The sequence below is a fragment of the Neolamprologus multifasciatus genome, chromosome 3 (assembly GCF_963576455.1).
Source record: "Neolamprologus multifasciatus chromosome 3, fNeoMul1.2, whole genome shotgun sequence".
Lineage (NCBI taxonomy): Eukaryota > Metazoa > Chordata > Actinopteri > Cichliformes > Cichlidae > Neolamprologus > Neolamprologus multifasciatus.
The window spans coordinates 44,187,582-44,208,867 of record NC_140441.1 but is presented as its reverse complement, the minus strand read 5'-3'; the positions used below and the strand labels follow the sequence as shown (position 1 = coordinate 44,208,867).

Below are 21,286 nucleotides of genomic sequence, written 5' to 3'. Positions count from 1 at the left end.
TAAATATGTGTGTATGACTTCTTCTATCAAGACTTACAGCTATTTATATGAAGTTGTACAAAAACGCTTTATTTCGTCAAGACAGTGCGTTTCCTACGATTACATGCATTTGAATGGGGAACTTCGCCGAAACAAAGTATAGGTTTTCATTATGTGAATAACTTGAAAATCTTAGCTCAAACAGCTTCAAAACCTGTTTGCCCAGCACGGGGATCTTGAACTTGTATAAGATAACGCCTTAAATATGTGTGTCTGACTCTTCTATCAAGACTTACAGCTATTTATATGAAGTTGTACAAAAACGCTTTATTTCGTCAAGACAGTGCGTTTCCTACGATTACATGCATTTGAATGGGGGAACTCGCCCTAAACAAAGTATAGGTTTTCATTATGTGAATAACTTGAAAATCTTAGCTCAAACAGCTTCAAAACCTGTTTGCCCAGCACGGGGATCTTGAACTGTATAAGATAACGCCGTAAATATGTGTGTCTGACTTCTTCTATCAAGACTTACAGCTATTTATATGAAGTTGTACAAAAACGCTTTATTTCGTCAAGACAGTGCGTTTCCTACGATTACATGCATTTGAATGGGGGAACTCGCCCGAAACAAAGTATAGGTTTTCATTATGTGAATAACTTGAAAATCTTAGCTCAAACAGCTTCAAAACCTGTTTGCCCAGCACGGGGATCTTGAACTGTATAAGATAACGCCGTAAATATGTGTGTCTGACTCTTCTATCAAGACTTACAGCTATTTTTATGAAGTTGTACAAAAACGCTTTATTTCGTCAAGACAGTGCGTGTCCTACGATTACATGCATTTGAATGGGGGAATTTTGCCGAAACAAAGTATAGGTTTTCATTATGTGAATAACTTGAAAATCTTGGCTCAAACAGCTTCAAAACATGTTTGCCCAGCACGGGGATCTTGAATTGTATAAGATAACGCCATTAAATATGTGTGTCTGACTCTTCTATCAACACTTACAGCTATTTTATGAAGTTGTACAAAAACGCTTTATTTCGTCAAGACAGTGCGTTTCCTACGATTACATGCATTTGAATGGGGGAACTTCGCCGAAACAAAGTATAGGTTTTCATTATGTGAATAACTTGAAAATCTTGGCTCAAACAGCTTCAAAACCTGTTGCCCAGCACGGGGATCTTGAATTGTATAAGATAACGCCGTAAATATGTGTGTCTGCTTCTTCTATCAAGACTTACAGCTATTTATATGAAGTTGTACAAAAACGCTTTATTTCGTCAAGACAGTGCGTTTCCTACGATTACATGCATTTGAATGGGGAACTCGCCCGAAACAAAGTATAGGTTTTCATTATGTGAATAACTTGAAAATCTTAGCTCAAACAGCTTCAAAACCTGTTTGCCCAGCACGGGGATCTTGAACTGTATAAGATAACGCCTTAAATATGTGTGTATGCTTCTTCTATCAAACTTACAGCTATTTATATGAAGTTGTACAAAAACGCTTTATTTCGTCAAGACAGTGCGTTTCCTACGATTACATGCATTTGAATGGGGAACTCGCCCGAAACAAAGTATAGGTTTTCATTATGTGAATAACTTGAAAATCTTAGCTCAAACAGCTTCAAAACCTGTTTGCCCAGCACGGGGATCTTGAACTGTATAAGATAACGCCTTAAATATGTGTGTATGCTTCTTCTATCAAACTTACAGCTATTTATATGAAGTTGTACAAAAACGCTTTATTTCGTCAAGACAGTGCGTTTCCTACGATTACATGCATTTGAATGGGGAACTCGCCCGAAACAAAGTATAGGTTTTCATTATGTGAATAACTTGAAAATCTTAGCTCAAACAGCTTCAAAACCTGTTTGCCCAGCACGGGGATCTTGAACTGTATAAGATAACGCCTTAAATATGTGTGTATGCTTCTTCTATCAAGACTTACAGCTATTTATATGAAGTTGTACAAAAACGCTTTATTTCGTCAAGACAGTGCGTTTCCTACGATTACATGCATTTGAATGGGGAACTCGCCCGAAACAAAGTATAGGTTTTCATTATGTGAATCCCATACGGTAAAAAATATATTTTTAAATATATTTCAAAATATACAAAAAATGGCCAAAAAATATATGTGCTAAAATACATTTTAAAATATATTTATATATTTTGAAATGTATTTTAGCACATATATTTTTTGGCCATTTTTTGTATATTTTGAAATATATTCAAAAATATATTTTAAAATATATTTGGCCAAAATATATTTATATATTTTGAAATGTATTTTAGCACATATATTTTTTGGCCATTTTTTGTATATTTTGAAATATATTTAAAAATATATTCATAATATATTTTGAAATGTGTTTTAACGCATATATTTTTTTGGCCATTTTTCTATATTTTGAAATATATTTCAAAATATATTTCAAAATACAATTTAAACTTATTTAAAATCATCCAAAAATATATAAATTTAACCATTAACCCGGAATATTAATTTTACAATTTTATTCTCATTACATACTTAAACATTCTAAAAGAAACACACACACACACATACATAATGCTAAGTAGAACAACAATATGTCGTTCAAGTGAAGCGAAGAGCAATTACAAAAGCCAAGGGGTTGTCACATGATTCGGAAGGCATTGTGGGCATTGTAGGCTTAGGTAATCAGAGCCAGCGGATTTCGTAACACGGGCATTTTTTTTCCTTATCAAGGGCAGTTCTTCACTCTGCGCCGATGTCCGTTTTGCTCTGTCCTCCTATAAAAAGCATGAACATTTGAGTATCTGACTAGTTTTAGATTTCCAAAAATCTGATATTTGTACAACTAAACATTTGAACTACAATGATATGCTATTGAGAGATACTTTTATGGGTACATATTGGTAAAGAAACTGGTGACAGAGAAGTAGGCTTTTTAGAATACTATTAGCTTTCATTAGACTTTCAAAGCTGTTTACCTTTTAAATTGCTGTGGATCAAAACCTCCAGTGGGAAGGCGGCCATTAGAAGAACACGCACCACTGAACCTAAAAACAACAAAAACAAACAAAAAACAGAACAATATATAAGAGTCCAGTAGGGTAATAAATCTCTTCTGAAGCAATATAGTTCATTTTGGGTGAAAAACAAAACATTCCTCTAAAATATATATACTGACATCAGCAATCAACATCATGATTGTAATTATTTCCCTCCTGGTCCATCTACTGCTCTGTGCATGTGTCAAGCACTACGACAGTATCAATGCATATAAATTCACCATATATATCCTGCAAAAATGTCTTGTTATGGTCAAAAAAGCCCAACAAAAAAGGCATTCAAAATAAATAAATAATAATAAAAATAACATGATGTAATTAAAATGCACAACTTACATTAAGGACATCTGTATTTGTATCCACAAGCTAAAAGTAAAACAGTAAATGTGTTAGTAATAGTCCAGGTATTTGTGAAAAACAAAAAAACAAAAACGAGGCAGTAACTGTGACTCTTCTAGTCAGATGCTAAATGCAGAGATTTAAATTTACAGTACAGTACTGCATGTACAGGTAGCTGTGTTGTGAACTGTAACTGAATATCAGAGAATCTCAGAGAAATTAAATGTATTTATTTTTTGAGTTTATCAATCATAAAACCGTCTGTTTTGTAGGCCTGTTACGATAACAACCTTTTGTTGGTCTGTATATTGCCCCATAAACAATTGCGACAAGTTATGTCATCGTCATTTTAAGACCATTTTATGCCAGTGAATGTATAATCATAATATAACACCATAATAATGCAAGATCTACACACTTTCAATTGACAAACCAACATCTAATTCTTAAAGTATTTAGATCATGGAAATTAGGTATCAAAATATTAGATACCTTAAAAACTTGTATAAACAGCAAATTTTTTAACAAATAGAAAACAATGTTATTATTTTGTTATTATTATATTTTATTTTTGTAATTTTTTATGTAAATATAATGGAAGATATATTGCATCATCAACAATTATTGAGGTCATGTACATATATTGTGCGTTTGGTTGATATATCGACTATTGTGACAGGCCTACTGTTTTGGTATCATAACAAGCTTGCCAAACATGTATGACCACTAAGCAATGTCTAAACAGTAGTACTGGTCTGAATGACAACAAACATAGCTAGTGTTTGGGAAAATCTGTTAGAAAACAGTTATTATTTCAATAATTATGCTTAGCATTTGTGACACAGACACTGCATAAAAAACTACAACAACAAATAGTTACTTTAGGAGGATGGGAGAGGGCAGCATGAGGTTGAGACTGTTCCCTGCTCAGATGCAGTGTAGGACAATCAGGGCTGTCACAAAAATGGGGTGGGGCCAAGTGGCTGCAACCCTAGTTACAATGTAAAAGTATATATAATTACATATAATATATGTGAATAAAGCAAGAATCTGTTTAGGTTAGTTACTGTGATGACTGATGCTTGCTAGGTTTATATGATTGTAAACTGCACAAAAACAACAACAGCAACAACATTAATGATAACAACAAACAAAATTACTTAGATTTATGTAAATCTCACATTAGGAAGATCTGCATTTGATTTCATGGGCTGAAATAAATAGGCAGAAACATTACTGCTAAACAACCATAAAAACTCTAAAAAGCCTAAAAATGACTAAAAAAAGCAAGGAAATGTGGAACATTGTAATTAGTGAATATTAATAAAGCTTAACTGTGCTTTGTTTCTCACCTTGGTAAGTAAGTGCTCTGTAGCCAGAAGGAGAGGTGGGATTTCTGTAAAAGTCAAATTAAATGTGAATATTCTATATAACAAGTGTAAAAAGTTTTATTTGTAATTTTTTTCCCTTTCTGAGAAGGCAGAATAATAAGAAAAGGCAAAAGTACGTCACAATATAATTAATTAAGTTACATATTTTGATTACCAAATTATGGAAGCGTGGAGCTGCCACCCAGGCAAAAGCAAAATAGAGCTATATCACGTTATAACGTGAAAAGTTTATTGTTCTAACATTATGCTTTTCATGTTTGTATAATATAATATCACGTTATTATAATATACATAATTATCACGTTCGCACAATATTTTACGAACGTGAAAATTATGTATATTGTACGTGATATTACATTGTTCAAACATGAAAAGTATATTGTACAAACATGATAGTATATTGTTAGCACGATATACTTTTCACGTTATAACGTGATATACTTATATTTCTCTTTTGTCTGGGTGGCAGCTCTACGCTTCCGCGCCAAATAGCGAGAATAAAGTAATATTATATTTGAGAAAAGGCACCTGCTAGCTTGATGATGGAGGCTTCGTAGACACCCGCCTTTTGGCTCCTTGTCGCCACTCCACGAAATAAACGTCCATTTCCTCCATGCCGGCTAATTATTCATCCTCATTAAAATCTCGTATATGTTCAGTTGGCAGAGTTGAGAATTTTATATCTTCCAACCACTTAATTAACGCGAACATAATCGGCTTGTTTCTTCCCATCTCCTGTATCCGACCGTTCCTCTCACTGTCGGAATTCGCGCCTCAGAGACGTCGGTTATTTTTCAAAAGAAAGAAAAAAAAAGAAAGAAACAGCAACCACTACTAAACAGATTTTTTGGACGTTCATTGCACATTTGTGGGAATATTTAAATATGTACTTTTTATAAATTACTTTTCATTTTATCTTCACCATGGCAATGCGCATGCGCATACTCTCCTGCACGCAATGGGCTTTGGAGTTGACGTAACGCTGCAATGCATTGTGGGAGCGCAGGCCACGAATCAAAACAAACACACTCTCTGTGTTGGAAGGAGCAATTCTGAACACTAGCTCAAAAGAAAAAGGACGGTATAGAGACAGATTGTGTCCAGATGGAAAGAGACGGTACTTGCAAAAAAATATTGTGCATTGGAAATGTGGACCCGTATGAAATCCGGCAGTGGAGTAGAAACCTTGAAGACCAAACCGCTATTGACGTAGCCTGATATATTCTCGTACCTTGCCTGTGAAGTCAGCGCATACACTGCGCACCAATTTCGCCATTATAAATCTCTGGAGGGTCACATCCAATTCACCAAGGATCTGGGTACAATTGTGAGTACGCCGTCATTCAAACAAAGGTAAGTCAGCTTGAGTACTGCGAGTAAAATGCGTTTGATTTCCCTCCGAACATTCAGATTAGTGCAGCATAAATTCATTCATGAGGGGGAAATTACAGTGAGAACACGTGGAGGCTCTGTTAGATGGATAACATAGTGAGTTCAGTGCACTGATGTGACATTGTCCTGAAGGATTTAAATATTCTCTATGGTTAAAGAAATTGCACTAATTAATTCATATTTATTATAAATAATCCTAATTACACTTAAAGTCGAACTTTATGCTTTCTCACTCTTGAAAGTGATTACATCCTTGCATTACATACTTAAGTTTTTTTCTGATAGGTTTCTAAAAAGAAACATGCAGATTTAAAATATAACATGCAGCTTTCTATAGATAGATAGATAAAAACACTTTATTTGTTACATTTATGATTAATGTATTTGAACGTAGATACAACACATTTGTGTCGGCCTTGGCTTATTAAAGTTCGTGTCTTGAACTTTGTCTGTGTGTGTTTCAGGTCCTGCACTCTCAAAGACTGAATCAACCAGCATTGCAGCCATGGGTCACTGTGAGCATCACGGGGAAGGTTGAAGCCGCCTACTGCAGCTGTATGGCCGGAGTCGTGGAGACCTGCAGCCATGTCCCTGCTCTTCTGTTTAAAGTAGAAGCAACAGTGAGGATCTGTGGCACAAGGACTGTTACAGATGAACCTGCATACTGGGTTTTGCTGGGTAATATGACCAAGATACAGTCAGAGGGTGGCCATAAGATAGAGTTCTCCTCTTCAGCTGCCCAAAAAAAGGCTCTCAATCAAAACATAAACAGACCATCTGTAGTGACAGGGAAAAGAAGCCGTCCTCAAAACAGAAAAATTCCACCTGCTACTGTGGAGGAGTTGGATCAAAATATTTTTCCAAGCATAGTTCTGTTCTGAATAACCCATAATGTTTTAATTTAGGGGGGCATGTAAATAATTTGCATTTACTGGTTATGTACTTACTAATTACCACTGTTCAAAAGTTGAATAAAGAAACAAACAAATGTTTGCCTATTTTTAATTAAAAGCACTTTGTAGAACATCACATCAGTTACAATGTAGAATCAATGTCATGTATAGTTTAAATGACAAAATGACATAAAATCATGACAGCATTTATATAATATCACCCACTACTAGCATTCTGTAATTTACTGTCTCTTTTGAAAATGTATCTCTACATATACAGCACAAGACTTTTAACAGTATTTAACAAGAGTATTTTCCCCTGGTTTTACTAACACACTGGGGCACATGTTCACCAAAACGCAGCAAACCTTTGCCATCTTATCCAGGAGGGTCACCTTTTCACCCTCACATGGAAGAAGTAATCTGATTGGCATGGTGGTATGTAGCATGTAGTTTGAAACAAAGATTTCGTAGTGCCCCATGTGTAGTGTTGGAACCCAGTCAGGATTGTGTTTCATTCATCGGCTGGTTTGCTGCAATAATGCCAAATAATTAGCAACTCTATAAATAAAGGTAGTTCTGCATGTTTGTTCTAATTTGCTATGACCTCAGAGCGCATTGAAAATAAAAAGAGTAATATGAACTTATTTAGAAATTACCAGAATGAAAATACTGGAGCACACCAACAGATATCTGTGGCTGGTAGAGAACTGAATATCAGCTCGTCTCACAGCTGCTATCCAGGCTAGACGCCTTCTTTTGGTAACATCTAACACATAAGCTCCCTCATGATGCTTCCAGGTGAGGAAACAATGAAAAGAGAGCCCGTTTTCAAGCTTATTCTTTTGCCAGTAGTGCAATCTAACATTACAACCGACCACACAGCAAGCATTTGTTTGGCCTGCTAATATGGCGCCTCAACCAAAAATCCTGGCTACGCCCCATCCAGTAAGATCACGCACCAGAGCCCTATTAACGTATGGATCTAGAAAGAAGACGCTGCATTTTTAACTCTGAGGGAGATGGAGAATGAGCCTATTTCCAAAAAAAGTGGAGTGTGTTCCTTTAAGTACTATATTGTATATATTGTCAAAAACTAAAGTGCACATAGCAGTTGTTGTATCTTGTTTACTGTATCACTGACAGATAATTTCAAAGTCAAGTGAACGCTACATTATAGTGAGATATTGTGTAATGTGAAATACTGTAAGCAAATGAATAAACAGCCTAATTCTTGCTAAACCTTTGACTCTGTTTTTTTTTTAATCCAACTGTTTTTTGCAGATGTAAGTAAAACATGTTGTTACTTTTAGTATTATTATTATTAATATTATTATCATCATTATTGCACTAAATACATTTTAAATAAAGGATACTTTGATATACATTTTACTGTAAGGTTGGAAATGTATTTTCTTCACCCTGAAATATCTTTTGAAATGTATTTTGGTTTGAAAAAAATATATTTTCAATTTTAAAAATATTTTTTTTTGAGCATCACAAATACAACATATATTTACCATATATTTGAAATATATTTTGGCCAGGAAAAATGTATTTTTTTACCGTATGTGATAACTTGAAAATCTTAGCTCAAACAGCTTCAAAACCTGTGTGCCCAGCACGGGGATATAGAAGTGCTATTAGATAAAGCCATAAATATGTGTGTCTGATTCTTCTATCCAAAGTTACAGCTATTTATATGAAGTTGTACAAAAACGCTTTTTTTCGTCAAGCCAGTGCTTTTCTTACGATTACATGCATTTGAATGGGGAGCTCGCCCGAAACAAAGTATAGGTTTTCATTATGTGAATAACTTGAAAATCTTAGCTCAAACAGCTTCAAAACCTGTGTGCCCAGCACGGGGATATAGAAGTGTATTAGATAAAGCCATAAATATGTGTGTCTGAGTCTTCTATCCAAAGTTACAGCTATTTATATGAAGTTGTACAAAAACGCTTTTTTTCGTCAAGCCAGTGCTTTTCTTACGATTACATGCATTTGAATGGGGAGCTCGCCCGAAACAAAGTATAGGTTTTCATTATGTGAATAACTTGAAAATCTTAGCTCAAACAGCTTCAAAACCTGTGTGCCCAGCACGGGGATATAGAAGTCTATTAGATAAAGCCATAAATATGTGTGTCTGAGTCTTCTATCAAAAGTTACAGCTATTTATATGAAGTTGTACAAAAACGCTTTTTTTCGTCAAGCCAGTGCGTTTCTTACGATTACATGCATTTGAATGGGGAGCTCGCCCGAAACAAAGTATAGGTTTTCATTATGTGAATAACTTGAAAATCTTAGCTCAAACAGCTTCAAAACCTGTGTGCCCAGCACGGGGATAAAGAAGTGTATTAGATAAAGCCATAAATATGTGTGTCTGAGTCTTCTATCCAAAGTTACAGCTATTTATATGAAGTTGTACAAAAACGCTTTTTTTCGTCAAGCCAGTGCGTTTCTTACGATTACATGCATTTGAATGGGGAGCTCGCCCGAAACAAAGTATAGGTTTTCATTATGTGAATAACTTGAAAATCTTAGCTCAAACAGCTTCAAAACCTGTGTGCCCAGCACGGGGATATAGAAGTCTATTAGATAAAGCCATAAATATGTGTGTCTGAGTCTTCTATCCAAAGTTACAGCTATTTATATGAAGTTGTACAAAAACGCTTTTTTTCGTCAAGCCAGTGCGTTTCTTACGATTACATGCATTTGAATGGGGAGCTCGCCCGAAACAAAGTATAGGTTTTCATTATGTGAATAACTTGGAAATCTTAGCTCAAACAGCTTCAAAACCTGTGTGCCCAGCACGGGGATAAAGAAGTGTATTAGATAAAGCCATAAATATGTGTGTCTGAGTCTTCTATCCAAAGTTACAGCTATTTATATGAAGTTGTACAAAAACGCTTTTTTTCGTCAAGCCAGTGCGTTTCTTACGATTACATGCATTTGAATGGGGAGCTCGCCCGAAACAAAGTATAGGTTTTCATTATGTGAATAACTTGAAAATCTTAGCTCAAACAGCTTCAAAACCTGTGTGCCCAGCACGGGGATATAGAAGTCTATTAGATAAAGCCATAAATATGTGTGTCTGATTCTTCTATCCAAAGTTACAGCTATTTATATGAAGTTGTACAAAAACGCTTTTTTTCGTCAAGCCAGTGCGTTTCTTACGATTACATGCATTTGAATGGGGAGCTCGCCCGAAACAAAGTATAGGTTTTCATTATGTGAATAACTTGGAAATCTTAGCTCAAACAGCTTCAAAACCTGTGTGCCCAGCACGGGGATAAAGAAGTGTATTAGATAAAGCCATAAATATGTGTGTCTGAGTCTTCTATCCAAAGTTACAGCTATTTATATGAAGTTGTACAAAAACGCTTTTTTTCGTCAAGCCAGTGCGTTTCTTACGATTACATGCATTTGAATGGGGAGCTCGCCCGAAACAAAGTATAGGTTTTCATTATGTGAATAACTTGAAAATCTTAGCTCAAACAGCTTCAAAACCTGTGTGCCCAGCACGGGGATATAGAAGTGTATTAGATAAAGCCATAAATATGTGTGTCTGAGTCTTCTATCCAAAGTTACAGCTATTTATATGAAGTTGTACAAAAACGCTTTTTTTCGTCAAGCCAGTGCGTTTCTTACGATTACATGCATTTGAATGGGGAGCTCGCCCGAAACAAAGTATAGGTTTTCATTATGTGAATAACTTGAAATCTTAGCTCAAACAGCTTCAAAACCTGTGTGCCCAGCACGGGGATATAGAAGTGTATTAGATAAAGCCATAAATATGTGTGTCTGAGTCTTCTATCAAAAGTTACAGCTATTTATATGAAGTTGTACAAAAACGCTTTTTTTCGTCAAGCCAGTGCGTTTCTTACGATTACATGCATTTGAATGGGGAGCTCGCCCGAAACAAAGTATAGGTTTTCATTATGTGAATAACTTGAAAATCTTAGCTCAAACAGCTTAAAAACCTGTGTGCCCAGCACGGGGATATAGAAGTCTATTAGATAAAGCCATAAATATGTGTGTCTGAGTCTTCTATCCAAAGTTACAGCTATTTATATGAAGTTGTACAAAAACGCTTTTTTTCGTCAAGCCAGTGCTTTTCTTACGATTACATGCATTTGAATGGGGAGCTCGCCCGAAACAAAGTATAGGTTTTCATTATGTGAATAACTTGAAAATCTTAGCTCAAACAGCTTCAAAACCTGTGTGCCCAGCACGGGGATATAGAAGTGCTATTAGATAAAGCCATAAATATGTGTGTCTGAGTCTTCTATCCAAAGTTACAGCTATTTATATGAAGTTGTACAAGAACGCTTTTTTTCGTCAAGCCAGTGCGTTTCTTACGATTACATGCATTTGAATGGGGAGCTCGCCCGAAACAAAGTATAGGTTTTCATTATGTGAATAACTTGAAAATCTTAGCTCAAACAGCTTCAAAACCTGTGTGCCCAGCACGGGGATATAGAAGTCTATTAGATAAAGCCATAAATATGTGTGTCTGAGTCTTCTATCCAAAGTTACAGCTATTTATATGAAGTTGTACAAAAACGCTTTTTTTCGTCAAGCCAGTGCTTTTCTTACGATTACATGCATTTGAATGGGGAGCTCGCCCGAAACAAAGTATAGGTTTTCATTATGTGAATAACTTGAAAATCTTAGCTCAAACAGCTTCAAAACCTGTGTGCCCAGCACGGGGATAAAGAAGTGTATTAGATAAAGCCATAAATATGTGTGTCTGAGTCTTCTATCCAAAGTTACAGCTATTTATATGAAGTTGTACAAAAACGCTTTTTTTCGTCAAGCCAGTGCGTTTCTTACGATTACATGCATTTGAATGGGGAGCTCGCCCGAAACAAAGTATAGGTTTTCATTATGTGAATAACTTGAAAATCTTAGCTCAAACAGCTTCAAAACCTGTGTGCCCAGCACGGGGATAAAGAAGTGTATTAGATAAAGCCATAAATATGTGTGTCTGAGTCTTCTATCCAAAGTTACAGCTATTTATATGAAGTTGTACAAAAACGCTTTTTTTCGTCAAGCCAGTGCGTTTCTTACGATTACATGCATTTGAATGGGGAGCTCGCCCGAAACAAAGTATAGGTTTTCATTATGTGAATAACTTGAAAATCTTAGCTCAAACAGCTTCAAAACCTGTGTGCCCAGCACGGGGATATAGAAGTGTATTAGATAAAGCCATAAATATGTGTGTCTGAGTCTTCTATCCAAAGTTACAGCTATTTATATGAAGTTGTACAAAAACGCTTTTTTTCGTCAAGCCAGTGCGTTTCTTACGATTACATGCATTTGAATGGGGAGCTCGCCCGAAACAAAGTATAGGTTTTCATTATGTGAATAACTTGGAAATCTTAGCTCAAACAGCTTCAAAACCTGTGTGCCCAGCACGGGGATATAGAAGTGTATTAGATAAAGCCATAAATATGTGTGTCTGAGTCTTCTATCCAAAGTTACAGCTATTTATATGAAGTTGTACAAAAACGCTTTTTTTCGTCAAGCCAGTGCGTTTCTTACGATTACATGCATTTGAATGGGGAGCTCGCCCGAAACAAAGTATAGGTTTTCATTATGTGAATAACTTGAAAATCTTAGCTCAAACAGCTTCAAAACCTGTGTGCCCAGCACGGGGATAAAGAAGTGTATTAGATAAAGCCATAAATATGTGTGTCTGAGTCTTCTATCCAAAGTTACAGCTATTTATATGAAGTTGTACAAAAACGCTTTTTTTCGTCAAGCCAGTGCGTTTCTTACGATTACATGCATTTGAATGGGGAGCTCGCCCGAAACAAAGTATAGGTTTTCATTATGTGAATAACTTGAAAATCTTAGCTCAAACAGCTTCAAAACCTGTGTGCCCAGCACGGGGATATAGAAGTCTATTAGATAAAGCCATAAATATGTGTGTCTGAGTCTTCTATCCAAAGTTACAGCTATTTATATGAAGTTGTACAAAAACGCTTTTTTTCGTCAAGCCAGTGCGTTTCTTACGATTACATGCATTTGAATGGGGAGCTCGCCCGAAACAAAGTATAGGTTTTCATTATGTGAATAACTTGAAAATCTTAGCTCAAACAGCTTCAAAACCTGTGTGCCCAGCACGGGGATATAGAAGTCTATTAGATAAAGCCATAAATATGTGTGTCTGAGTCTTCTATCCAAAGTTACAGCTATTTATATGAAGTTGTACAAAAACGCTTTTTTTCGTCAAGCCAGTGCGTTTCTTACGATTACATGCATTTGAATGGGGAGCTCGCCCGAAACAAAGTATAGGTTTTCATTATGTGAATAACTTGAAATCTTAGCTCAAACAGCTTCAAAACCTGTGTGCCCAGCACGGGGATATAGAAGTCTATTAGATAAAGCCATAAATATGTGTGTCTGAGTCTTCTATCCAAAGTTACAGCTATTTATATGAAGTTGTACAAAAACGCTTTTTTTCGTCAAGCCAGTGCGTTTCTTACGATTACATGCATTTGAATGGGGAGCTCGCCCGAAACAAAGTATAGGTTTTCATTATGTGAATAACTGGAAATCTTAGCTCAAACAGCTTCAAAACCTGTGTGCCCAGCACGGGGATATAGAAGTCTATTAGATAAAGCCATAAATATGTGTGTCTGAGTCTTCTATCCAAAGTTACAGCTATTTATATGAAGTTGTACAAAAACGCTTTTTTTCGTCAAGCCAGTGCGTTTCTTACGATTACATGCATTTGAATGGGGAGCTCGCCCGAAACAAAGTATAGGTTTTCATTATGTGAATAACTTGGAAATCTTAGCTCAAACAGCTTCAAAACCTGTGTGCCCAGCACGGGGATATAGAAGTGTATTAGATAAAGCCATAAATATGTGTGTCTGAGTCTTCTATCCAAAGTTACAGCTATTTATATGAAGTTGTACAAAAACGCTTTTTTTCGTAAAGCCAGTGCTTTTCTTACGATTACATGCATTTGAATGGGGAGCTCGCCCGAAACAAAGTATAGGTTTTCATTATGTGAATAACTTGAAAATCTTAGCTCAAACAGCTTCAAAACCTGTGTGCCCAGCACGGGGATATAGAAGTGTATTAGATAAAGCCATAAATATGTGTGTCTGAGTCTTCTATCCAAAGTTACAGCTATTTATATGAAGTTGTACAAAAACGCTTTTTTTCGTCAAGCCAGTGCGTTTCTTACGATTACATGCATTTGAATGGGGAGCTCGCCCGAAACAAAGTATAGGTTTTCATTATGTGAATAACTTGAAATCTTAGCTCAAACAGCTTCAAAACCTGTGTGCCCAGCACGGGGATATAGAAGTCTATTAGATAAAGCCATAAATATGTGTGTCTGATTCTTCTATCCAAAGTTACAGCTATTTATATGAAGTTGTACAAAAACGCTTTTTTTCGTCAAGCCAGTGCGTTTCTTACGATTACATGCATTTGAATGGGGAGCTCGCCCGAAACAAAGTATAGGTTTTCATTATGTGAATAACTTAGAAATCTTAGCTCAAACAGCTTCAAAACCTGTGTGCCCAGCACGGGGATATAGAAGTCTATTAGATAAAGCCATAAATATGTGTGTCTGATTCTTCTATCCAAAGTTACAGCTATTTATATGAAGTTGTACAAAAACGCTTTTTTTCGTCAAGCCAGTGCTTTTCTTACGATTACATGCATTTGAATGGGGAGCTCGCCCGAAACAAAGTATAGGTTTTCATTATGTGAATAACTTGAAATCTTAGCTCAAACAGCTTCAAAACCTGTGTGCCCAGCACGGGGATATAGAAGTGTATTAGATAAAGCCATAAATATGTGTGTCTGAGTCTTCTATCCAAAGTTACAGCTATTTATATGAAGTTGTACAAAAACGCTTTTTTTCGTCAAGCCAGTGCTTTTCTTACGATTACATGCATTTGAATGGGGAGCTCGCCCGAAACAAAGTATAGGTTTTCATTATGTGAATAACTTGAAAATCTTAGCTCAAACAGCTTCAAAACATGTGTGCCCAGCACGGGGATATAGAAGTCTATTAGATAAAGCCATAAATATGTGTGTCTGAGTCTTCTATCCAAAGTTACAGCTATTTATATGAAGTTGTACAAAAACGCTTTTTTTCGTCAAGCCAGTGCGTTTCTTACGATTACATGCATTTGAATGGGGAGCTCGCCCGAAACAAAGTATAGGTTTTCATTATGTGAATAACTTGAAATCTTAGCTCAAACAGCTTCAAAACCTGTGTGCCCAGCACGGGGATAAAGAAGTGTATTAGATAAAGCCATAAATATGTGTGTCTGAGTCTTCTATCCAAAGTTACAGCTATTTATATGAAGTTGTACAAAAACGCTTTTTTTCGTCAAGCCAGTGCGTTTCTTACGATTACATGCATTTGAATGGGGAGCTCGCCCGAAACAAAGTATAGGTTTTCATTATGTGAATAACTTGAAAATCTTAGCTCAAACAGCTTCAAAACCTGTGTGCCCAGCACGGGGATAAAGAAGTGTATTAGATAAAGCCATAAATATGTGTGTCTGAGTCTTCTATCCAAAGTTACAGCTATTTATATGAAGTTGTACAAAAACGCTTTTTTTCGTCAAGCCAGTGCGTTTCTTACGATTACATGCATTTGAATGGGGAGCTCGCCCGAAACAAAGTATAGGTTTTCATTATGTGAATAACTTGAAAATCTTAGCTCAAACAGCTTCAAAACCTGTGTGCCCAGCACGGGGATATAGAAGTCTATTAGATAAAGCCATAAATATGTGTGTCTGATTCTTCTATCCAAAGTTACAGCTATTTATATGAAGTTGTACAAAAACGCTTTTTTTCGTCAAGCCAGTGCGTTTCTTACGATTACATGCATTTGAATGGGGAGCTCGCCCGAAACAAAGTATAGGTTTTCATTATGTGAATAACTTGAAAATCTTAGCTCAAACAGCTTCAAAACCTGTGTGCCCAGCACGGGGATATAGAAGTCTATTAGATAAAGCCATAAATATGTGTGTCTGAGTCTTCTATCCAAAGTTACAGCTATTTATATGAAGTTGTACAAAAACGCTTTTTTTCGTCAAGCCAGTGCGTTTCTTACGATTACATGCATTTGAATGGGGAGCTCGCCCGAAACAAAGTATAGGTTTTCATTATGTGAATAACTTGAAAATCTTAGCTCAAACAGCTTCAAAACCTGTGTGCCCAGCACGGGGATATAGAAGTGTATTAGATAAAGCCATAAATATGTGTGTCTGAGTCTTCTATCCAAAGTTACAGCTATTTATATGAAGTTGTACAAAAACGCTTTTTTTCGTCAAGCCAGTGCGTTTCTTACGATTACATGCATTTGAATGGGGAGCTCGCCCGAAACAAAGTATAGGTTTTCATTATGTGAATAACTTGAAATCTTAGCTCAAACAGCTTCAAAACCTGTGTGCCCAGCACGGGGATATAGAAGTGCTATTAGATAAAGCCATAAATATGTGTGTCTGAGTCTTCTATCAAAAGTTACAGCTATTTATATGAAGTTGTACAAAAACGCTTTTTTTCGTCAAGCCAGTGCGTTTCTTACGATTACATGCATTTGAATGGGGAGCTCGCCCGAAACAAAGTATAGGTTTTCATTATGTGAATAACTTGAAAATCTTAGCTCAAACAGCTTCAAAACCTGTGTGCCCAGCACGGGGATATAGAAGTCTATTAGATAAAGCCATAAATATGTGTGTCTGATTCTTCTATCCAAAGTTACAGCTATTTATATGAAGTTGTACAAAAACGCTTTTTTTCGTCAAGCCAGTGCTTTTCTTACGATTACATGCATTTGAATGGGGAGCTCGCCCGAAACAAAGTATAGGTTTTCATTATGTGAATAACTTGAAAATCTTAGCTCAAACAGCTTCAAAACCTGTGTGCCCAGCACGGGGATAAAGAAGTGTATTAGATAAAGCCATAAATATGTGTGTCTGAGTCTTCTATCCAAAGTTACAGCTATTTATATGAAGTTGTACAAAAACGCTTTTTTTCGTCAAGCCAGTGCGTTTCTTACGATTACATGCATTTGAATGGGGAGCTCGCCCGAAACAAAGTATAGGTTTTCATTATGTGAATAACTTGAAATCTTAGCTCAAACAGCTTCAAAACCTGTGTGCCCAGCACGGGGATATAGAAGTGTATTAGATAAAGCCATAAATATGTGTGTCTGAGTCTTCTATCAAAAGTTACAGCTATTTATATGAAGTTGTACAAAAACGCTTTTTTTCGTCAAGCCAGTGCGTTTCTTACGATTACATGCATTTGAATGGGGAGCTCGCCCGAAACAAAGTATAGGTTTTCATTATGTGAATAACTTGAAATCTTAGCTCAAACAGCTTCAAAACCTGTGTGCCCAGCACGGGGATATAAGAAGTGTATTAGATAAAGCCATAAATATGTGTGTCTGAGTCTTCTATCCAAAGTTACAGCTATTTATATGAAGTTGTACAAAAACGCTTTTTTTCGTCAAGCCAGTGCGTTTCTTACGATTACATGCATTTGAATGGGGAGCTCGCCCGAAACAAAGTATAGGTTTTCATTATGTGAATAACTTGGAAAATCTTAGCTCAAACAGCTTCAAAACCTGTGTGCCCAGCACGGGGATATAGAAGTCTATTAGATAAAGCCATAAATATGTGTGTCTGAGTCTTCTATCCAAAGTTACAGCTATTTATATGAAGTTGTACAAAAACGCTTTTTTTCGTCAAGCCAGTGCGTTTCTTACGATTACATGCATTTGAATGGGGAGCTCGCCCGAAACAAAGTATAGGTTTTCATTATGTGAATAACTTGAAAATCTTAGCTCAAACAGCTTCAAAACCTGTGTGCCCAGCACGGGGATATAGAAGTCTATTAGATAAAGCCATAAATATGTGTGTCTGAGTCTTCTATCCAAAGTTACAGCTATTTATATGAAGTTGTACAAAAACGCTTTTTTTCGTCAAGCCAGTGCGTTTCTTACGATTACATGCATTTGAATGGGGAGCTCGCCCGAAACAAAGTATAGGTTTTCATTATGTGAATAACTTGAAAATCTTAGCTCAAACAGCTTCAAAACCTGTGTGCCCAGCACGGGGATATAGAAGTGTATTAGATAAAGCCATAAATATGTGTGTCTGAGTCTTCTATCCAAAGTTACAGCTATTTATATGAAGTTGTACAAAAACGCTTTTTTTCGTCAAGCCAGTGCGTTTCTTACGATTACATGCATTTGAATGGGGAGCTCGCCCGAAACAAAGTATAGGTTTTCATTATGTGAATAACTTGGAAATCTTAGCTCAAACAGCTTCAAAACCTGTGTGCCCAGCACGGGGATAAAGAAGTGTATTAGATAAAGCCATAAATATGTGTGTCTGAGTCTTCTATCCAAAGTTACAGCTATTTATATGAAGTTGTACAAAAACGCTTTTTTTCGTCAAGCCAGTGCGTTTCTTACGATTACATGCATTTGAATGGGGAGCTCGCCCGAAACAAAGTATAGGTTTTCATTATGTGAATAACTTGAAAATCTTAGCTCAAACAGCTTCAAAACCTGTGTGCCCAGCACGGGGATATAGAAGTCTATTAGATAAAGCCATAAATATGTGTGTCTGAGTCTTCTATCCAAAGTTACAGCTATTTATATGAAGTTGTACAAAAACGCTTTTTTTCGTCAAGCCAGTGCGTTTCTTACGATTACATGCATTTGAATGGGGAGCTCGCCCGAAACAAAGTATAGGTTTTCATTATGTGAATAACTTGGAAATCTTAGCTCAAACAGCTTCAAAACCTGTGTGCCCAGCACGGGGATAAAGAAGTGTATTAGATAAAGCCATAAATATGTGTGTCTGAGTCTTCTATCCAAAGTTACAGCTATTTATATGAAGTTGTACAAAAACGCTTTTTTTCGTCAAGCCAGTGCTTTTCTTACGATTACATGCATTTGAATGGGGAGCTCGCCCGAAACAAAGTATAGGTTTTCATTATGTGAATAACTTGAAAATCTTAGCTCAAACAGCTTCAAAACCTGTGTGCCCAGCACGGGGATATAGAAGTCTATTAGATAAAGCCATAAATATGTGTGTCTGATTCTTCTATCCAAAGTTACAGCTATTTATATGAAGTTGTACAAAAACGCTTTTTTTCGTCAAGCCAGTGCGTTTCTTACGATTACATGCATTTGAATGGGGAGCTCGCCCGAAACAAAGTATAGGTTTTCATTATGTGAATAACTTGAAAATCTTAGCTCAAACAGCTTCAAAACCTGTGTGCCCAGCACGGGGATATAGAAGTGTATTAGATAAAGCCATAAATATGTGTGTCTGAGTCTTCTATCCAAAGTTACAGCTATTTATATGAAGTTGTACAAAAACGCTTTTTTTCGTCAAGCCAGTGCGTTTCTTACGATTACATGCATTTGAATGGGGAGCTCGCCCGAAACAAAGTATAGGTTTTCATTATGTGAATAACTTGAAATCTTAGCTCAAACAGCTTCAAAACCTGTGTGCCCAGCACGGGGATATAGAAGTGTATTAGATAAAGCCATAAATATGTGTGTCTGAGTCTTCTATCAAAAGTTACAGCTATTTATATGAAGTTGTACAAAAACGCTTTTTTTCGTCAAGCCAGTGCGTTTCTTACGATTACATGCATTTGAATGGGGAGCTCGCCCGAAACAAAGTATAGGTTTTCATTATGTGAATAACTTGAAAATCTTAGCTCAAACAGCTTCAAAACCTGTGTGCCCAGCACGGGGATATAGAAGTGTATTAGATAAAGCCATAAATATGTGTGTCTGAGTCTTCTATCCAAAGTTACAGCTATTTATATGAAGTTGTACAAAAACGCTTTTTTTCGTCAAGCCAGTGCGTTTCTTACGATTACATGCATTTGAATGGGGAGCTCGCCCGAAACAAAGTATAGGTTTTCATTATGTGAATAACTTGAAAATCTTAGCTCAAACAGCTTCAAAACCTGTGTGCCCAGCACGGGGATATAGAAGTCTATTAGATAAAGCCATAAATATGTGTGTCTGAGTCTTCTATCCAAAGTTACAGCTATTTATATGAAGTTGTACAAAAACGCTTTTTTTCGTCAAGCCAGTGCGTTTCTTACGATTACATGCATTTGAATGGGGAGCTCGCCCGAAACAAAGTATAGGTTTTCATTATGTGAATAACTTGAAATCTTAGCTCAAACAGCTTCAAAACCTGTGTGCCCAGCACGGGGATATAGAAGTGTATTAGATAAAGCCATAAATATGTGTGTCTGAGTCTTCTATCCAAAGTTACAGCTATTTATATGAAGTTGTACAAAAACGCTTTTTTTCGTCAAGCCAGTGCTTTTCTTACGATTACATGCATTTGAATGGGGAGCTCGCCCGAAACAAAGTATAGGTTTTCATTATGTGAATAACTTGAAATCTTAGCTCAAACAGCTTCAAAACCTGTGTGCCCAGCACGGGGATATAGAAGTGTATTAGATAAAGCCATAAATATGTGTGTCTGAGTCTTCTATCCAAAGTTACAGCTATTTATATGAAGTTGTACAAAAACGCTTTTTTTCGTCAAGCCAGTGCGTTTCTTACGATTACATGCATTTGAATGGGGAGCTCGCCCGAAACAAAGTATAGGTTTTCATTATGTGAATAACTTGAAAATCTTAGCTCAAACAGCTTCAAAACCTGTGTGCCCAGCACGGGGATATAGAAGTCTATTAGATAAAGCCATAAATATGTGTGTCTGAGTCTTCTATCCAAAGTTACAGCTATTTATATGAAGTTGTACAAAAACGCTTTTTTTCGTCAAGCCAGTGCGTTTCTTACGATTACATGCATTTGAATGGGGAGCTCGCCCGAAACAAAGTATAGGTTTTCATTATGTGAATAACTTGGAAATCTTAGCTCAAACAGCTTCAAAACCTGTGTGCCCAGCACGGGGATATAGAAGTGTATTAGATAAAGCCATAAATATGTGTGTCTGAGTCTTCTATCCAAAGTTACAGCTATTTATATGAAGTTGTACAAAAACGCTTTTTTTCGTCAAGCCAGTGCTTTTCTTACGATTACATGCATTTGAATGGGGAGCTCGCCCGAAACAAAGTATAGGTTTTCATTATGTGAATAACTTGGAAATCTTAGCTCAAACAGCTTCAAAACCTGTGTGCCCAGCACGGGGATATAGAAGTGTATTAGATAAAGCCATAAATATGTGTGTCTGA

At 36.3% G+C, this 21,286-nt stretch overlaps 1 long non-coding RNA gene across 2 annotated transcripts; it reads right to left on the bottom strand.

Moving 5' to 3' along the window:
* Positions 1 to 2,304: 2,304 nt before the first annotated feature.
* On the bottom strand, positions 2,305 to 5,530 carry LOC146523340 (uncharacterized). 2 transcript variants are annotated; one of them, XR_014873299.1, is made up of 7 exons: positions 5,304 to 5,530; positions 4,737 to 4,780; positions 4,566 to 4,595; positions 4,265 to 4,375; positions 3,382 to 3,411; positions 2,965 to 3,033; positions 2,305 to 2,763 (listed from the first exon to the last, which is right to left on the bottom strand). It is a non-coding gene; the product is annotated as an uncharacterized LOC146523340 (long non-coding RNA). The 2 variants fall into 2 exon arrangements; XR_014873298.1 differs by lacking the exon at positions 4,566 to 4,595 and having other exon boundaries at positions 2,327 to 2,763.
* Positions 5,531 to 21,286: the final 15,756 nt, after the last annotated feature.